The sequence below is a fragment of the Euphorbia lathyris genome, chromosome 1, assembly GCF_963576675.1.
Source record: "Euphorbia lathyris chromosome 1, ddEupLath1.1, whole genome shotgun sequence".
In the NCBI taxonomy this organism is placed as follows: domain Eukaryota; kingdom Viridiplantae; phylum Streptophyta; class Magnoliopsida; order Malpighiales; family Euphorbiaceae; genus Euphorbia; species Euphorbia lathyris.
Window position 1 is genome coordinate 136,424,990 of NC_088910.1, and position 12,870 is coordinate 136,437,859.

General features: G+C 47.4%; 37 non-coding genes across 37 annotated transcripts; all 37 read left to right on the forward strand.

Moving 5' to 3' along the window:
- The first annotated feature begins 39 nt into the window (after positions 1-39).
- Positions 40-158, forward strand: LOC136214440 (5S ribosomal RNA). Its single transcript, XR_010681525.1, has one exon. It is a non-coding gene; the product is annotated as a 5S ribosomal RNA (ribosomal RNA).
- Positions 159-417: 259 nt separating this feature from the next.
- On the forward strand, positions 418-536 carry LOC136212235 (5S ribosomal RNA). The gene has a single exon (XR_010679402.1). It is a non-coding gene; the product is annotated as a 5S ribosomal RNA (ribosomal RNA).
- A 259-nt stretch (positions 537-795) lies between these two features.
- On the forward strand, positions 796-914 carry LOC136213518 (5S ribosomal RNA). Its single transcript, XR_010680624.1, has one exon. It is a non-coding gene; the product is annotated as a 5S ribosomal RNA (ribosomal RNA).
- Positions 915-1,096: 182 nt separating this feature from the next.
- Positions 1,097-1,215, forward strand: LOC136214188 (5S ribosomal RNA). Its single transcript, XR_010681286.1, has one exon. It is a non-coding gene; the product is annotated as a 5S ribosomal RNA (ribosomal RNA).
- A 182-nt stretch (positions 1,216-1,397) lies between these two features.
- Positions 1,398-1,516, forward strand: LOC136211781 (5S ribosomal RNA). Its single transcript, XR_010678972.1, has one exon. It is a non-coding gene; the product is annotated as a 5S ribosomal RNA (ribosomal RNA).
- Positions 1,517-1,697: 181 nt separating this feature from the next.
- Positions 1,698-1,816, forward strand: LOC136211783 (5S ribosomal RNA). The gene has a single exon (XR_010678973.1). It is a non-coding gene; the product is annotated as a 5S ribosomal RNA (ribosomal RNA).
- A 260-nt stretch (positions 1,817-2,076) lies between these two features.
- On the forward strand, positions 2,077-2,195 carry LOC136215659 (5S ribosomal RNA). Its single transcript, XR_010682696.1, has one exon. It is a non-coding gene; the product is annotated as a 5S ribosomal RNA (ribosomal RNA).
- A 183-nt stretch (positions 2,196-2,378) lies between these two features.
- LOC136215355 (5S ribosomal RNA) lies at positions 2,379-2,497 on the forward strand. The gene has a single exon (XR_010682396.1). It is a non-coding gene; the product is annotated as a 5S ribosomal RNA (ribosomal RNA).
- A 182-nt stretch (positions 2,498-2,679) lies between these two features.
- On the forward strand, positions 2,680-2,798 carry LOC136211494 (5S ribosomal RNA). Its single transcript, XR_010678694.1, has one exon. It is a non-coding gene; the product is annotated as a 5S ribosomal RNA (ribosomal RNA).
- Positions 2,799-3,056: 258 nt separating this feature from the next.
- On the forward strand, positions 3,057-3,175 carry LOC136215232 (5S ribosomal RNA). The gene has a single exon (XR_010682281.1). It is a non-coding gene; the product is annotated as a 5S ribosomal RNA (ribosomal RNA).
- Positions 3,176-3,435: 260 nt separating this feature from the next.
- On the forward strand, positions 3,436-3,554 carry LOC136213924 (5S ribosomal RNA). The gene has a single exon (XR_010681023.1). It is a non-coding gene; the product is annotated as a 5S ribosomal RNA (ribosomal RNA).
- A 258-nt stretch (positions 3,555-3,812) lies between these two features.
- On the forward strand, positions 3,813-3,931 carry LOC136213463 (5S ribosomal RNA). Its single transcript, XR_010680572.1, has one exon. It is a non-coding gene; the product is annotated as a 5S ribosomal RNA (ribosomal RNA).
- A 259-nt stretch (positions 3,932-4,190) lies between these two features.
- On the forward strand, positions 4,191-4,309 carry LOC136213477 (5S ribosomal RNA). The gene has a single exon (XR_010680585.1). It is a non-coding gene; the product is annotated as a 5S ribosomal RNA (ribosomal RNA).
- A 259-nt stretch (positions 4,310-4,568) lies between these two features.
- LOC136212955 (5S ribosomal RNA) lies at positions 4,569-4,687 on the forward strand. The gene has a single exon (XR_010680092.1). It is a non-coding gene; the product is annotated as a 5S ribosomal RNA (ribosomal RNA).
- A 261-nt stretch (positions 4,688-4,948) lies between these two features.
- Positions 4,949-5,067, forward strand: LOC136211784 (5S ribosomal RNA). Its single transcript, XR_010678974.1, has one exon. It is a non-coding gene; the product is annotated as a 5S ribosomal RNA (ribosomal RNA).
- Positions 5,068-5,327: 260 nt separating this feature from the next.
- On the forward strand, positions 5,328-5,446 carry LOC136214466 (5S ribosomal RNA). Its single transcript, XR_010681551.1, has one exon. It is a non-coding gene; the product is annotated as a 5S ribosomal RNA (ribosomal RNA).
- Positions 5,447-5,705: 259 nt separating this feature from the next.
- On the forward strand, positions 5,706-5,824 carry LOC136211495 (5S ribosomal RNA). The gene has a single exon (XR_010678695.1). It is a non-coding gene; the product is annotated as a 5S ribosomal RNA (ribosomal RNA).
- Positions 5,825-6,237: 413 nt separating this feature from the next.
- Positions 6,238-6,356, forward strand: LOC136214788 (5S ribosomal RNA). Its single transcript, XR_010681860.1, has one exon. It is a non-coding gene; the product is annotated as a 5S ribosomal RNA (ribosomal RNA).
- Positions 6,357-6,615: 259 nt separating this feature from the next.
- LOC136213519 (5S ribosomal RNA) lies at positions 6,616-6,734 on the forward strand. The gene has a single exon (XR_010680625.1). It is a non-coding gene; the product is annotated as a 5S ribosomal RNA (ribosomal RNA).
- A 182-nt stretch (positions 6,735-6,916) lies between these two features.
- On the forward strand, positions 6,917-7,035 carry LOC136214189 (5S ribosomal RNA). The gene has a single exon (XR_010681287.1). It is a non-coding gene; the product is annotated as a 5S ribosomal RNA (ribosomal RNA).
- A 182-nt stretch (positions 7,036-7,217) lies between these two features.
- Positions 7,218-7,336, forward strand: LOC136211785 (5S ribosomal RNA). Its single transcript, XR_010678975.1, has one exon. It is a non-coding gene; the product is annotated as a 5S ribosomal RNA (ribosomal RNA).
- A 182-nt stretch (positions 7,337-7,518) lies between these two features.
- LOC136211786 (5S ribosomal RNA) lies at positions 7,519-7,637 on the forward strand. Its single transcript, XR_010678976.1, has one exon. It is a non-coding gene; the product is annotated as a 5S ribosomal RNA (ribosomal RNA).
- A 260-nt stretch (positions 7,638-7,897) lies between these two features.
- On the forward strand, positions 7,898-8,016 carry LOC136215660 (5S ribosomal RNA). Its single transcript, XR_010682697.1, has one exon. It is a non-coding gene; the product is annotated as a 5S ribosomal RNA (ribosomal RNA).
- A 183-nt stretch (positions 8,017-8,199) lies between these two features.
- Positions 8,200-8,318, forward strand: LOC136215356 (5S ribosomal RNA). The gene has a single exon (XR_010682397.1). It is a non-coding gene; the product is annotated as a 5S ribosomal RNA (ribosomal RNA).
- Positions 8,319-8,500: 182 nt separating this feature from the next.
- Positions 8,501-8,619, forward strand: LOC136211496 (5S ribosomal RNA). The gene has a single exon (XR_010678696.1). It is a non-coding gene; the product is annotated as a 5S ribosomal RNA (ribosomal RNA).
- Positions 8,620-8,877: 258 nt separating this feature from the next.
- On the forward strand, positions 8,878-8,996 carry LOC136215233 (5S ribosomal RNA). Its single transcript, XR_010682282.1, has one exon. It is a non-coding gene; the product is annotated as a 5S ribosomal RNA (ribosomal RNA).
- Positions 8,997-9,179: 183 nt separating this feature from the next.
- Positions 9,180-9,298, forward strand: LOC136214555 (5S ribosomal RNA). Its single transcript, XR_010681636.1, has one exon. It is a non-coding gene; the product is annotated as a 5S ribosomal RNA (ribosomal RNA).
- Positions 9,299-9,526: 228 nt separating this feature from the next.
- Positions 9,527-9,645, forward strand: LOC136211498 (5S ribosomal RNA). Its single transcript, XR_010678697.1, has one exon. It is a non-coding gene; the product is annotated as a 5S ribosomal RNA (ribosomal RNA).
- A 182-nt stretch (positions 9,646-9,827) lies between these two features.
- LOC136213520 (5S ribosomal RNA) lies at positions 9,828-9,946 on the forward strand. Its single transcript, XR_010680626.1, has one exon. It is a non-coding gene; the product is annotated as a 5S ribosomal RNA (ribosomal RNA).
- Positions 9,947-10,127: 181 nt separating this feature from the next.
- On the forward strand, positions 10,128-10,246 carry LOC136213537 (5S ribosomal RNA). Its single transcript, XR_010680642.1, has one exon. It is a non-coding gene; the product is annotated as a 5S ribosomal RNA (ribosomal RNA).
- Positions 10,247-10,505: 259 nt separating this feature from the next.
- LOC136214558 (5S ribosomal RNA) lies at positions 10,506-10,624 on the forward strand. The gene has a single exon (XR_010681638.1). It is a non-coding gene; the product is annotated as a 5S ribosomal RNA (ribosomal RNA).
- Positions 10,625-10,806: 182 nt separating this feature from the next.
- On the forward strand, positions 10,807-10,925 carry LOC136211787 (5S ribosomal RNA). The gene has a single exon (XR_010678977.1). It is a non-coding gene; the product is annotated as a 5S ribosomal RNA (ribosomal RNA).
- Positions 10,926-11,108: 183 nt separating this feature from the next.
- Positions 11,109-11,227, forward strand: LOC136212022 (5S ribosomal RNA). Its single transcript, XR_010679201.1, has one exon. It is a non-coding gene; the product is annotated as a 5S ribosomal RNA (ribosomal RNA).
- A 260-nt stretch (positions 11,228-11,487) lies between these two features.
- On the forward strand, positions 11,488-11,606 carry LOC136211499 (5S ribosomal RNA). The gene has a single exon (XR_010678698.1). It is a non-coding gene; the product is annotated as a 5S ribosomal RNA (ribosomal RNA).
- A 260-nt stretch (positions 11,607-11,866) lies between these two features.
- LOC136215558 (5S ribosomal RNA) lies at positions 11,867-11,985 on the forward strand. The gene has a single exon (XR_010682597.1). It is a non-coding gene; the product is annotated as a 5S ribosomal RNA (ribosomal RNA).
- A 183-nt stretch (positions 11,986-12,168) lies between these two features.
- LOC136214550 (5S ribosomal RNA) lies at positions 12,169-12,287 on the forward strand. Its single transcript, XR_010681631.1, has one exon. It is a non-coding gene; the product is annotated as a 5S ribosomal RNA (ribosomal RNA).
- Positions 12,288-12,623: 336 nt separating this feature from the next.
- LOC136213892 (5S ribosomal RNA) lies at positions 12,624-12,742 on the forward strand. The gene has a single exon (XR_010680993.1). It is a non-coding gene; the product is annotated as a 5S ribosomal RNA (ribosomal RNA).
- Positions 12,743-12,870: the final 128 nt, after the last annotated feature.

Genomic DNA, 12,870 nt, shown 5'->3' on the forward strand with positions numbered 1-12,870 from the left:
CCAGTATGGAATATATGCTTAGTTTTTGCATGGGATGACGGGTGCGATCATACCAGCACTAATGCACCGGATCCCATCAGAACTCCGAAGTTAAACGTGCTTGGGCGAGAGTAGTACTAAGATGGGTGACCTCTTGGGAAGTCCTCGTGTTGCAGGCCCAAACTTTTTTGCAACGTGCATTTTTTAATTATTTAATTTTTTTTCACCATGGCGTGCACGTTTTCGAGGCGGGCCCAAACTTTTTTGCAACGTGCATTTTTTAATTATTTAATTTTTTTTTTCACCATGGCGTGCACGTTTTCGAGGCGGGGGTCAGTGTTTGGGGTCCGGGGGCTTGTGCATGCACGTGAAGGATGAGCATACGGGAGAAAGGGGCGCCCAGTATGGAATATATGCTTAGTTTTTGCATGGGATGACGGGTGCGATCATACCAGCACTAATGCACCGGATCCCATCAGAACTCCGAAGTCAAACGTGCTTGGGCGAGAGTAGTACTAAGATGGGTGACCTCTTGGGAAGTCCTCGTGTTGCACCCCCAAACTTTTTTGCAACGTGCATTTTTTAATTATTTAATTTTTTTTCACCATGGCGTGCACGTTTTCGAGGCGGGCCCAAACTTTTTTGCAACGTGCATTTTTTAATTATTTAATTTTTTTTTTCACCATGGCGTGCACGTTTTCGAGGCGGGGGTCAGTGTTTGGGGTCCGGGGGCTTGTGCATCCACGTGAAGGATGAGCATACGGGAGAAAGGGGCACCCAGTATGGAATATATGCTTAGTTTTTGCATGGGATGACGGGTGCGATCATACCAGCACTAATGCACCGGATCCTATCAGAACTCCGAAGTTAAACGTGCTTGGGCGAGAGTAGTACTAAGATGGGTGACCTCTTGGGAAGTCCTCGTGTTGCACCCCCAAACTTTTTTGCAACGTGCATTTTTTAATTATTTAATTTTTTTTTCACCATGGCGTGCACGTTTACGAGTCGGAGGTCAGTGTTTGGGGTCCGGGGGCTTGTGCATGCACGTGAAGGATGAGCATACGGGAGAAAGGGGCGCCCAGTATGGAATATATGCTTAGTTTTTGCATGGGATGACGGGTGCGATCATACCAGCACTAATGCACCGGATCCCATCAGAACTCCGAAGCTAAACGTGCTTGGCCGAGAGTAGTACTAAGATGGGTGACCTCTTGGGAAGTCCTCGTGTTGCACCCCCAAACTTTTTTGCAACGTGCATTTTTTAATTATTTAATTTTTTTTTCACCATGGCGTGCACGTTTACGAGGCGGGGGTCAGTGTTTGGGGTCCGGGGGCTTGTGCATGCACGTGAAGGATGAGCATACGGGAGAAAGGGGCGCCCAGTATGGAATATATGCTTAGTTTTTGCATGGGATGACGGGTGCGATCATACCAGCACTAATGCACCGGATCCCATCAGAACTCCGAAGCTAAACGTGCTTGGGCGAGAGTAGTACTAAGATGGGTGACCTCTTGGGAAGTCCTCGTGTTGCACCCCCAAACTTTTTTGCAACGTGCATTTTTTAATTATTTAATTTTTTTTCACCATGGCGTGCACGTTTTCGAGGCGGGGGTCAGTGTTTGGGGTCCGGGGGCTTGTGCATGCACGTGAAGGATGATCATACGGGAGAAAGGGGCGCCCAGTATGGAATATATGCTTAGTTTTTGCATGGGATGACGGGTGCGATCATACCAGCACTAATGCACCGGATCCCATCAGAACTCCGAAGCTAAACGTGCTTGGGCGAGAGTAGTACTAAGATGGGTGACCTCTTGGGAAGTCCTCGTGTTGCACCCCCAAACTTTTTTGCAACGTGCATTTTTTAATTATTTAATTTTTTTTTCACCATGGCGTGCACGTTTTCGAGGCGGGCCCAAACTTTTTTGCAACGTGCATTTTTTAATTATTTAATTTTTTTTTTCACCATGGCGTGCACGTTTTCGAGGCGGGGGTCAGTGTTTGGGGTCCGGGGGCTTGTGCATGCACGTGAAGGATGAGCATACGGGAGAAAGGGGCGCCCAGTATGGAATATATGCTTAGTTTTTGCATGGGATGACGGGTGCGATCATACCAGCACTAATGCACCGGATCCTATCAGAACTCCGAAGTTAAACGTGCTTGGGCGAGAGTAGTACTAAGATGGGTGAGCTCTTGGGAAGTCCTCATGTTGCACCCCCAAACTTTTTTGAAACGTGCATTTTTTAATTATTTAATTTTTTTTTTCACCATGGCGTGCACGTTTACGAGGCGGAGGTCAGTGTTTGGGGTCCGGGGGCTTGTGCATGCACGTGAAGGATGAGCATACGGGAGAAAGGGGCGCCCAGTATGGAATATATGCTTAGTTTTTGCATGGGATGACGGGTGCGATCATACCAGCACTAATGCACCGGATCCCATCAGAACTTCGAAGCTAAACGTGCTTGGGCGAGAGTAGTACTAAGATGGGTGACCTCTTGGGAAGTCCTCGTGTTGAACCCCCAAACATTTTTGCAACGTGCATTTTTTAATTATTTAATTTTTTTTTCACCATGGCGTGCACGTTTTCGAGGCGGGGGTCAGTGTTTGGGGTCCGGGGGCTTGTGCATGCACGTGAAGGATGAGCATACGGGAGAAAGGGGCGCCCAGTATGGAATATATGCTTAGTTTTTGCATGGGATGACGGGTGCGATCATACCAGCACTAATGCACCGGATCCCATCAGAACTCCGAAGTTAAACGTGCTTGGGCGAGAGTAGTACTAAGATGGGTGACCTCTTGGGAAGTCCTCGTGTTGCACCCCCAAACTTTTTTGCAACGTGCATTTTTTAATTATTTAATTTTTTTTTCACCATGGCGTGCACGTTTTCGAGGCGGGCCCAAACTTTTTTGCAACGTGCATTTTTTAATTATTTAATTTTTTTTCACCATGGCGTGCACGTTTTCGAGGCGAGGGTCAGTGTTTGGGGTCCGGGTGCTTGTGCATGCACGTGAAGGATGAGCATACGGGAGAAAGGGGCGCCCAGTATGGAATATATGCTTAGTTTTTGCATGGGATGACGGGTGCGATCATACCAGCACTAATGCATCGGATCCCATCAGAACTCCGAAGTGAAACGTGCTTGGGCGAGAGTAGTACTAAGATGGGTGACCTCTTGGGTAGTCCTCGTGTTGCACCCCCAAACTTTTTTGCAACGTGCATTTTTTAATTATTTAATTTTTTTTTCACCATGGCGTGCACGTTTTCGAGGCGGGCCCAAACTTTTTTGCAACGTGCATTTTTTAATTATTTAATTTTTTTTTTCACCATGGCGTGCACGTTTTCGAGGCGGGGCTCAGTGTTTGGGGTCCGGGGGCTTGTGCATGCACGTGAAGGATGAGCATACGGGAGAAAGGGGCGCCCAGTATGGAATATATGCTTAGTTTTTGCATGGGATGACGTTTGCGATCATACCAGCACTAATGCACCGGATCCCATCAGAACTCCGAAGTTAAACGTGCTTGGGCGAGAGTAGTACTAAGATGGGTGACCTCTTGGGAAGTCCTCGTGTTGCACCCCCAAACTTTTTTGCAACGTGCATTTTTTAATTATTTAATTTTTTTTCACCATGGCGTGCACGTTTTCGAGGCAGGCCCAAACTTTTTTGCAACGTGCATTTTTTAATTATTTAATTTTTTTTTCAGCATGGCGTGCACGTTTTCGAGGCGGGGGTCAGTGTTTGGGGTCCGGGGGCTTGTGCATGCACGTGAAGGATGAGCATACGGGAGAAAGGGGCGCCCAGTATGGAATATATGCTTAGTTTTTGCATAGGATGACGGGTGCAATCATACCAGCACTAATGCACCGGATCCCATCAGAACTCCGAAGTTAAACGTGCTTGGGCGAGAGTAGTACTAAACTGGGTGACCTCTTGGGAAGTCCTCGTGTTGCACCCCCAAACTTTTTTGCAACGTGCATTTTTTAATTATTTAATTTTTTTTCACCATGGCGTGCACGTTTTCGAGGCGGGCCCAAACTTTTTTGCAACGTGCATTTTTTAATTATTTAATTTTTTTTTTCACCATGGCGTGCACGTTTTCGAGGCGGGGGTCAGTGTTTGGGGTCCGGGGGCTTGTGCATGCACGTGAAGGATGAGCATACGGGAGAAAGGGGCGCCCAGTATGGAATATATGCTTAGTTTTAGCATGGGATGACGGGTGCGATCATACCAGCACTAATGCACCGGATCCCATCAGAACTCCGAAGATAAACGTGCTTGGGCGAGAGTAGTACTAAGATGGGTGACCTCTTGAGAAGTCCTCGTGTTGCACCCCCAAACTTTTTTGCAACGTGCATTTTTTAATTATTTAATTTTTTTTTCACCATGGCGTGCACGTTTTCGAGGCGGGCCCAAACTTTTTTGCAACGTGCATTTTTTAATTATTTAATTTTTTTTTCACCATGGCGTGCACGTTTTCGAGGCGGGGGTCAGTGTTTGGGGTCCGGGGGCTTGTGCATGCACGTGAAGGATGAGCATACGGGAGAAAGGGGCGCCCAGTATGGAATATATGCTTAGTTTTTGCATGGGATGACGGGTGCGATCATACCAGCACTAATGCACCGGATCCCATCAGAACTCCGAAGATAAACGTGCTTGGGCGAGAGTAGTACTAAGATGGGTGACCTCTTGGGAAGTCCTCGTGTTGCACCCCCAAACTTTCTTGCAACGTGCATTTTTTAATTATTTAATTTTTTTTTCACCATGGCGTGCACGTTTTCGAGGCGGGCCCAAACTTTTTTGCAACGTGCATTTTTTAATTATTTAATTTATTTTTTTCACCATGGCGTGCACGTTTACGAGGCGGGGGTCAGTGTTTGGGGTCCGGGGGCTTGTGCATGCACGTGAAGGATGAGCATACGAGAGAAAGGGGCGCCCAGTATGGAATATATGCTTAGTTTTTGCATGGGATGACGGGTGCGATCATACCAGCACTAATGCACCGGATCCCATCAGAACTCCGAAGCTAAACGTGCTTGGGCGAGAGTAGTACTAAGATGGGTGACCTCTTGGGAAGTCCTCGTGTTGCACCCCCAAACTTTTTTGCAACGTGCATTTTTTAATTATTTAATTTTTTTTTCACCATGGCGTGCACGTTTTCGAGGCGGGCCCAAACTTTTTTGCAACGTGCATTTTTTAATTATTTAATTTTTTTTTTCACCATGGCGTGCACGTTTTCGATGCGGGGGTCAGTGTTTGGGGTCCGGGGGCTTGTGCATGCACGTGAAGGATGAGCATACGGGAGAAAGGGGCGCCCAGTATGGAATATATGCTTAGTTTTTGCATGGGATGACGGTTGCGATCATACCAGCACTAATGCACCGGATCCCATCAGAACTCCGAAGTTAAACGTGCTTGGGCGAGAGTAGTACTAAGATGGGTGACCTCTTGGGAAGTCCTCGTCTTGCACCCCCAAACTTTTTTGCAACGTGCATTTTTTAATTATTTAATTTTTTTTCACCATGGCGTGCACGTTTTCGAGGCGGGCCCAAACTTTTTTGCAACGTGCATTTTTTAATTATTTAATTTTTTTTTTCACCATGGCGTGCACGTTTTCGAGGCGGGGGTCAGTGTTTGGGGTCCGGGGGCTTGTGCATGCACGTGAAGGATGAGCATACGGGAGAAAGGGGCGCCTAGTATGGAATATATGCTTAGTTTTTGCATGGGATGACGGGTGCGATCATACCAGCACTAATGCACCGGATCCCATCAGAACTCCGAAGTTAAACGTGCTTGGGCGAGAGTAGTACTAAGATGGGTGACCTCTTGGGAAGTCCTCGTGTTGCACCCCCAAACTTTTTTGCAACGTGCATTTTTTAATTATTTAATTTTTTTTTCACCATGGCGTGCACGTTTTCGAGGCGGGCCCAAACTTTTTTGCAACGTGTATTTTTTAATTATTTAATTTTTTTTCACCATGGCGTGCACGTTTTCGAGGCGGGCCCAAACTTTTTTGCAACGTGCATTTTTTAATTATTTAATTTTTTTTTTCACCATGGCGTGCACGTTTTCGAGGCGGGCCCAAACTTTTTTGCAACGTGTATTTTTTAATTATTTAATTTTTTTTTCACCATGGCGTGCACGTTTTCGAGGCGGGGGTCAGTGTTTGGGGTCCGGGGGCTTGTGCATGCACGTGAAGGATGAGCATACGGGAGAAAGGGGCGCCCAGTATGGAATATATGCTTAGTTTTTGCATGGGATGACGGGTGCGATCATACGAGCACTAATGCACCGGATCCCATCAGAACTCCGAAGTCAAACGTGCTTGGGCGAGAGTAGTACTAAGATGGGTGACCTCTTGGGAAGTCCTCGTGTTGCACCCCCAAACTTTTTTGCAACGTGCATTTTTTAATTATTTAATTTTTTTTCACCATGGCGTGCACGTTTTCGAGGCGGGCCCAAACTTTTTTGCAACGTGCATTTTTTAATTATTTAATTTTTTTTTTCACCATGGCGTGCACGTTTTCGAGGCGGGGGTCAGTGTTTGGGGTCCGGGGGCTTGTGCATGCACGTGAAGGATGAGCATACGGGAGAAAGGGGCACCCAGTATGGAATATATGCTTAGTTTTTGCATGGGATGACGGGTGCGATCATACCAGCACTAATGCACCGGATCCTATCAGAACTCCGAAGTTAAACGTGCTTGGGCGAGAGTAGTACTAAGATGGGTGACCTCTTGGGAAGTCCTCGTGTTGCACCCCCAAACTTTTTTGCAACGTGCATTTTTTAATTATTTAATTTTTTTTTCACCATGGCGTGCACGTTTACGAGTCGGAGGTCAGTGTTTGGGGTCCGGGGGCTTGTGCATGCACGTGAAGGATGAGCATACGGGAGAAAGGGGCGCCCAGTATGGAATATATGCTTAGTTTTTGCATGGGATGACGGGTGCGATCATACCAGCACTAATGCACCGGATCCCATCAGAACTCCGAAGCTAAACGTGCTTGGCCGAGAGTAGTACTAAGATGGGTGACCTCTTGGGAAGTCCTCGTGTTGCACCCCCAAACTTTTTTGCAACGTGCATTTTTTAATTATTTAATTTTTTTTTCACCATGGCGTGCACGTTTACGAGGCGGGGGTCAGTGTTTGGGGTCCGGGGGCTTGTGCATGCACGTGAAGGATGAGCATACGGGAGAAAGGGGCGCCCAGTATGGAATATATGCTTAGTTTTTGCATGGGATGACGGGTGCGATCATACCAGCACTAATGCACCGGATCCCATCAGAACTCCGAAGCTAAACGTGCTTGGGCGAGAGTAGTACTAAGATGGGTGACCTCTTGGGAAGTCCTCGTGTTGCACCCCCAAACTTTTTTGCAACGTGCATTTTTTAATTATTTAATTTTTTTTTCACCATGGCGTGCACGTTTTCGAGGCGGGGGTCAGTGTTTGGGGTTCGGGGGCTTGTGCATGCACGTGAAGGATGATCATACGGGAGAAAGGGGCGCCCAGTATGGAATATATGCTTAGTTTTTGCATGGGATGACGGGTGCGATCATACCAGCACTAATGCACCGGATCCCATCAGAACTCCGAAGCTAAACGTGCTTGGGCGAGAGTAGTACTAAGATGGGTGACCTCTTGGGAAGTCCTCGTGTTGCACCCCCAAACTTTTTTGCAACGTGCATTTTTTAATTATTTAAATTTTTTTTCACCATGGCGTGCACGTTTTCGAGGCGGGCCCAAACTTTTTTGCAACGTGCATTTTTTAATTATTTAATTTTTTTTTTCACCATGGCGTGCACGTTTTCGAGGCGGGGGTCAGTGTTTGGGGTCCGGGGGCTTGTGCATGCACGTGAAGGATGAGCATACGGGAGAAAGGGGCGCCCAGTATGGAATATATGCTTAGTTTTTGCATGGGATGACGGGTGCGATCATACCAGCACTAATGCACCGGATCCTATCAGAACTCCGAAGTTAAACGTGCTTGGGCGAGAGTAGTACTAAGATGGGTGAGCTCTTGGGAAGTCCTCATGTTGCACCCCCAAACTTTTTTGCAACGTGCATTTTTTAATTATTTAATTTTTTTTTTCACCATGGCGTGCACGTTTACGAGGCGGAGGTCAGTGTTTGGGGTCCGGGGGCTTGTGCATGCACGTGAAGGATGAGCATACGGGAGAAAGGGGCGCCCAGTATGGAATATATGCTTAGTTTTTGCATGGGATGACGGGTGCGATCATACCAGCACTAATGCACCGGATCCCATCAGAACTTCGAAGCTAAACGTGCTTGGGCGAGAGTAGTACTAAGATGGGTGACCTCTTGGGAAGTCCTCGTGTTGAACCCCCAAACATTTTTGCAACGTGCATTTTTTAATTATTTAATTTTTTTTTCACCATGGCGTGCACGTTTTCGAGGCGGGGGTCAGTGTTTGGGGTCCGGGGGCTTGTGCATGCACGTGAAGGATGAGCATACGGGAGAAAGGGGCGCCCAGTATGGAATATATGCTTAGTTTTTGCATGGGATGACGGGTGCGATCATACCAGCACTAATGCACCGGATCCCATCAGAACTCCGAAGTTAAACGTGCTTGGGCGAGAGTAGTACTAAGATGGGTGACCTCTTGGGAAGTCCTCGTGTTGCACCCCCAAACTTTTTTGCAACGTGCATTTTTTAATTATTTAATTTTTTTTTCACCATGGCGTGCACGTTTTCGAGGCGGGCCCAAACTTTTTTGCAACGTGCATTTTTTAATTATTTAATTTTTTTTCACCATGGCGTGCACGTTTTCGAGGCGGGGGTCAGTGTTTGGGGTCCGGGTGCTTGTGCATGCACGTGAAGGATGAGCATACGGGAGAAAGGGGCGCCCAGTATGGAATATATGCTTAGTTTTTGCATGGGATGACGGGTGCGATCATACCAGCACTAATGCATCGGATCCCATCAGAACTCCGAAGTGAAACGTGCTTGGGCGAGAGTAGTACTAAGATGGGTGACCTCTTGGGTAGTCCTCGTGTTGCACCCCCAAACTTTTTTGCAACGTGCATTTTTTAATTATTTAATTTTTTTTTTCACCATGGCGTGCACGTTTACGAGGCGGAGGTCAGTGTTTGGGGTCCGGGGGCTTGTGCATGCACGTGAAGGATGAGCATACGGGAGAAAGGGGCGCCCAGTATGGAATATATGCTTAGTTTTTGCATGGGATGACGGGTGTCATCATACCAGCACTAATGCACCGGATCCCATCAGAACTCCGAAGTTAAACGTGCTTGGGCGAGAGTAGTACTAAGATGGGTGACCTCTTGGGAAGTCCTCGTGTTGCACCCCCAAACCTTTTTGCAACGCCATGGCGTGCACGTTTTCGAGGCGGGCCCAAACTTTTTTGCAACGTGCATTTTTTAATTATTTAATTTTTTTTTCACCATGGCGTGCACGTTTTCGAGGCGGGGGTCAGTGTTTGGGGTCCGGGGGCTTGTGCATGCACGTGAAGGATGAGCATACGGGAGAAAGGGGCGTCCAGTATGGAATATATGCTTAGTTTTTGCATGGGATGACGGGTGCGATCATACCAGCACTAATGCACCGGATCCCATCAGAACTCCGAAGTTAAACGTGCTTGGGCGAGAGTAGTACTAAGATGGGTGACCTCTTGGGAAGTCCTCGTGTTGCACCCCCAAACCTTTTTGCAACGTGCATTTTTTAATTATTTAATTTTTTTTTCACCATGGCGTGCACGTTTACGAGGCGGGGGTCAGTGTTTGGGGTCCGGGGGCTTGTGCATGCACGTGAAGGATGAGCATACGGGAGAAAGGGGCGCCCAGTATGGAATATATGCTTAGTTTTTGCATGGGATGACGGGTGCGATCATACCAGCACTAATGCACCGGATCCTATCAGAACTCCGAAGTTAAACGTGCTTGGGCGAGAGTAGTACTAAGATGGGTGACCTCTTGGGAAGTCCTCGTGTTGCACCCCCAAACTTTTTTGCAACGTGCATTTTTTAATTATTTAATTTTTTTTCACCATGGCGTGCACGTTTACGAGGCGGGGGTCAGTGTTTAGGGTCCGGGGGCTTGTGCATGCACGTGAAGGATGAGCATACGGGAGAAAGGGGCGCCCAGTATGGAATATATGTTTAGTTTTTGCATGGGATGACGGGTGCGATCATACCAGCACTAATGCACCGGATCCCATCAGAACTCCGAAGCTAAACGTGCTAGGGCGAGAGTAGTACTAAGATGGGTGACCTCTTGGGAAGTCCTCGTGTTGCAACCCCAAACTTTTTTGCAACGTGCATTTTTTAATTATTTAATTTTTTTTTCACCATGGCGTGCACGTTTTCGAGGCGGGCCCAAACTTTTTTGCAACGTGCATTTTTTAATTATTTAATTTTTTTTTCACCACGGCGTGCACGTTTTCGAGGCGGGGGTCAGTGTTTGGGGTCCGGGGGCTTGTGCATGCACGTGAAGGATGAGCATACGGGAGAAAGGGGCGTCCAGTATGGAATATATGCTTAGTTTTTGCATGGGATGACGGGTGCGATCATACCAGCACTAATGCACCGGATCCCATCAGAACTTCGAAGTTAAACGTGCTTGGGCGAGAGTAGTACTAAGATGGGTGATCTCTTGGGAAGTCCTCGTGTTGCACCCCCAAACTTTTTTGCAACGTGCATTTTTTAATTATTTAATTTTTTTTTCACCATGGCGTGCACGTTTACGAGGCGGGGGTTAGTGTTTGGGGTCCGGGGGCTTGTGCATGCACGTGAAGGATGAGCATACGGGAGAAAGGGGCGCCCAGTATGGAATATATGCTTAGTTTATGCATGGGATGACGGGTGCGATCATACCAGCACTAATGCACCGGATCCCATCAGAACTCCGAAGCTAAACGTGCTTGGGCGAGAGTAGTACTAAGATGGGTGACCTCTTGGGAAGTCCTCGTGTTGCACCCCCAAACTTTTTTGCAACGTGCATTTTTTAATTATTTAATTTTTTTTTTCACCATGGCGTGCACGTTTACGAGGCGGGGGTCAGTGTTTGGGGTCCGGGGGCTTGTGCATGCACGTGAAGGATGAGCATACGGGAGAAAGGGGCGCCCAGTATGGAATATATGCTTAGTTTTTGCATGGGATGACGGGTGCGATCATACCAGCACTAATGCACCGGATCCCATCAGAACTCCGAAGTCAAACGTGCTTGGGCGAGAGTAGTACTAAGATGGGTGACCTCTTGGGAAGACCTCGTGTTGCACCCCCAAACTTTTTTGCAACGTGCATTTTTTAATTATTTAATTTTTTTTTCACCATGGCGTGCACGTTTTCGAGGCGGGCCCAAACTTTTTTACAACGTGCATTTTTTAATTATTTAATTTTTTTTTTCACCATGGCGTGCACGTTTTCGAGGCGGGGGTCAGTGTTTGGGGTCCGGGGGCTTGTGCATGCACGTGAAGGATGAGCATACGGGAGAAAGGAGCGCCCAGTATGGAATATATGCTTAGTTTTTGCATGGGATGACGGGTGCGATCATACCAGCACTAATGCACCGGATCCCATCAGAACTCCGAAGTTAAACGTGCTTGGGCGAGAGTAGTACTAAGATGGGTGACCTCTTGGGAAGTCCTCGTGTTGCACCCCCAAACTTTTTTGCAACGTGCATTTTTTAATTATTTAATTTTTTTTTCACCATGGCGTGCACGTTTTCGAGGCGGGCCCAAACTTTTTTGCAACGTGCATTTTTTAATTATTTAATTTTTTTTTTCACCATGGCGTGCACGTTTTCGAGGCGGGGGTCAGTGTTTGGGGTCCGGGGGCTTGTGCATGCACGTGAAGGATGAGCATACGGGAGAAAGGGGCGCCCAGTATGGAATATATGCTTAGTTTTTGCATGGGATGACGGGTGCGATCATACCAGCACTAATGCATCGGATCCCATCAGAACTCCGAAGTGAAACGTGCTTGGGCGAGAGTAGAACTAAGATGGGTGACCTCTTGGGAAGTCCTCGTGTTGCACCCCCAAACTTTTTTGCAACGTGCATTTTTTAATTATTTAATTTTTTTTTCACCATGGCGTGCACGTTTTCGAGGCGGGGGTCAGTGTTTGGGGTCCGGGGGCTTGTGCATGCACGTGAAGGAATTAGCATACGGGAGAAAGGGGCGCCCAGTATGGAATATATGCTTAGTTTTTGCATGGGATGACGGGTGCGATCATACCAGCACTAATGCATCGGATCCCATCAGAACTCCGAAGATAAACGTGCTTGGGCGAGAGTAGTACTAAGATGGGTGACCTCTTGGGAAGTCCTCGTGTTGCACCCCCAAACTTTTTTGCAACGTGCATTTTTTAATTATTTAATTTTTTTTTCACCATGGCGTGCACGTTTTCGAGGCGGGCCCAAACTTTTTTGCAACGTGCATTTTTTAATTATTTAATTTTTTTTTCACCATGGCGTGCACGTTTTCGAGGCGGGCCCAAACTTTTTTGCAACGTGCATTTTTTAATTATTTAATTTTTTTTTCACCATGGCGTGCACGTTTTCGAGGCGGGGGTCAGTGTTTGGGGTCCGGGGGCTTGTGCATGCACGTGAAGGATGAGCATACGGGAGAAAGGGGCGCCCAGTATGGAATATATGCTTAGTTTTTGCATGGGATGACGGGTGCGATCATACCAGCACTAATGCACCGGATCCCATCAGAACTCCGAAGCTAAACGTGCTTGGGCGAGAGTAGTACTAAGATGGGTGACCTCTTGGAAAGTCCTCGTGTTGCACCCCCAAACTTTTTTGCAACGTGCATTTTTTAATTATTTAATTTTTTTTTCACCATGGCATGCACGTTTTCGAGGCGGGGGTCAGTGTTTGGGGTCCGGGGGCTTGTGCATGCACGTGAAGGATGAGCATAC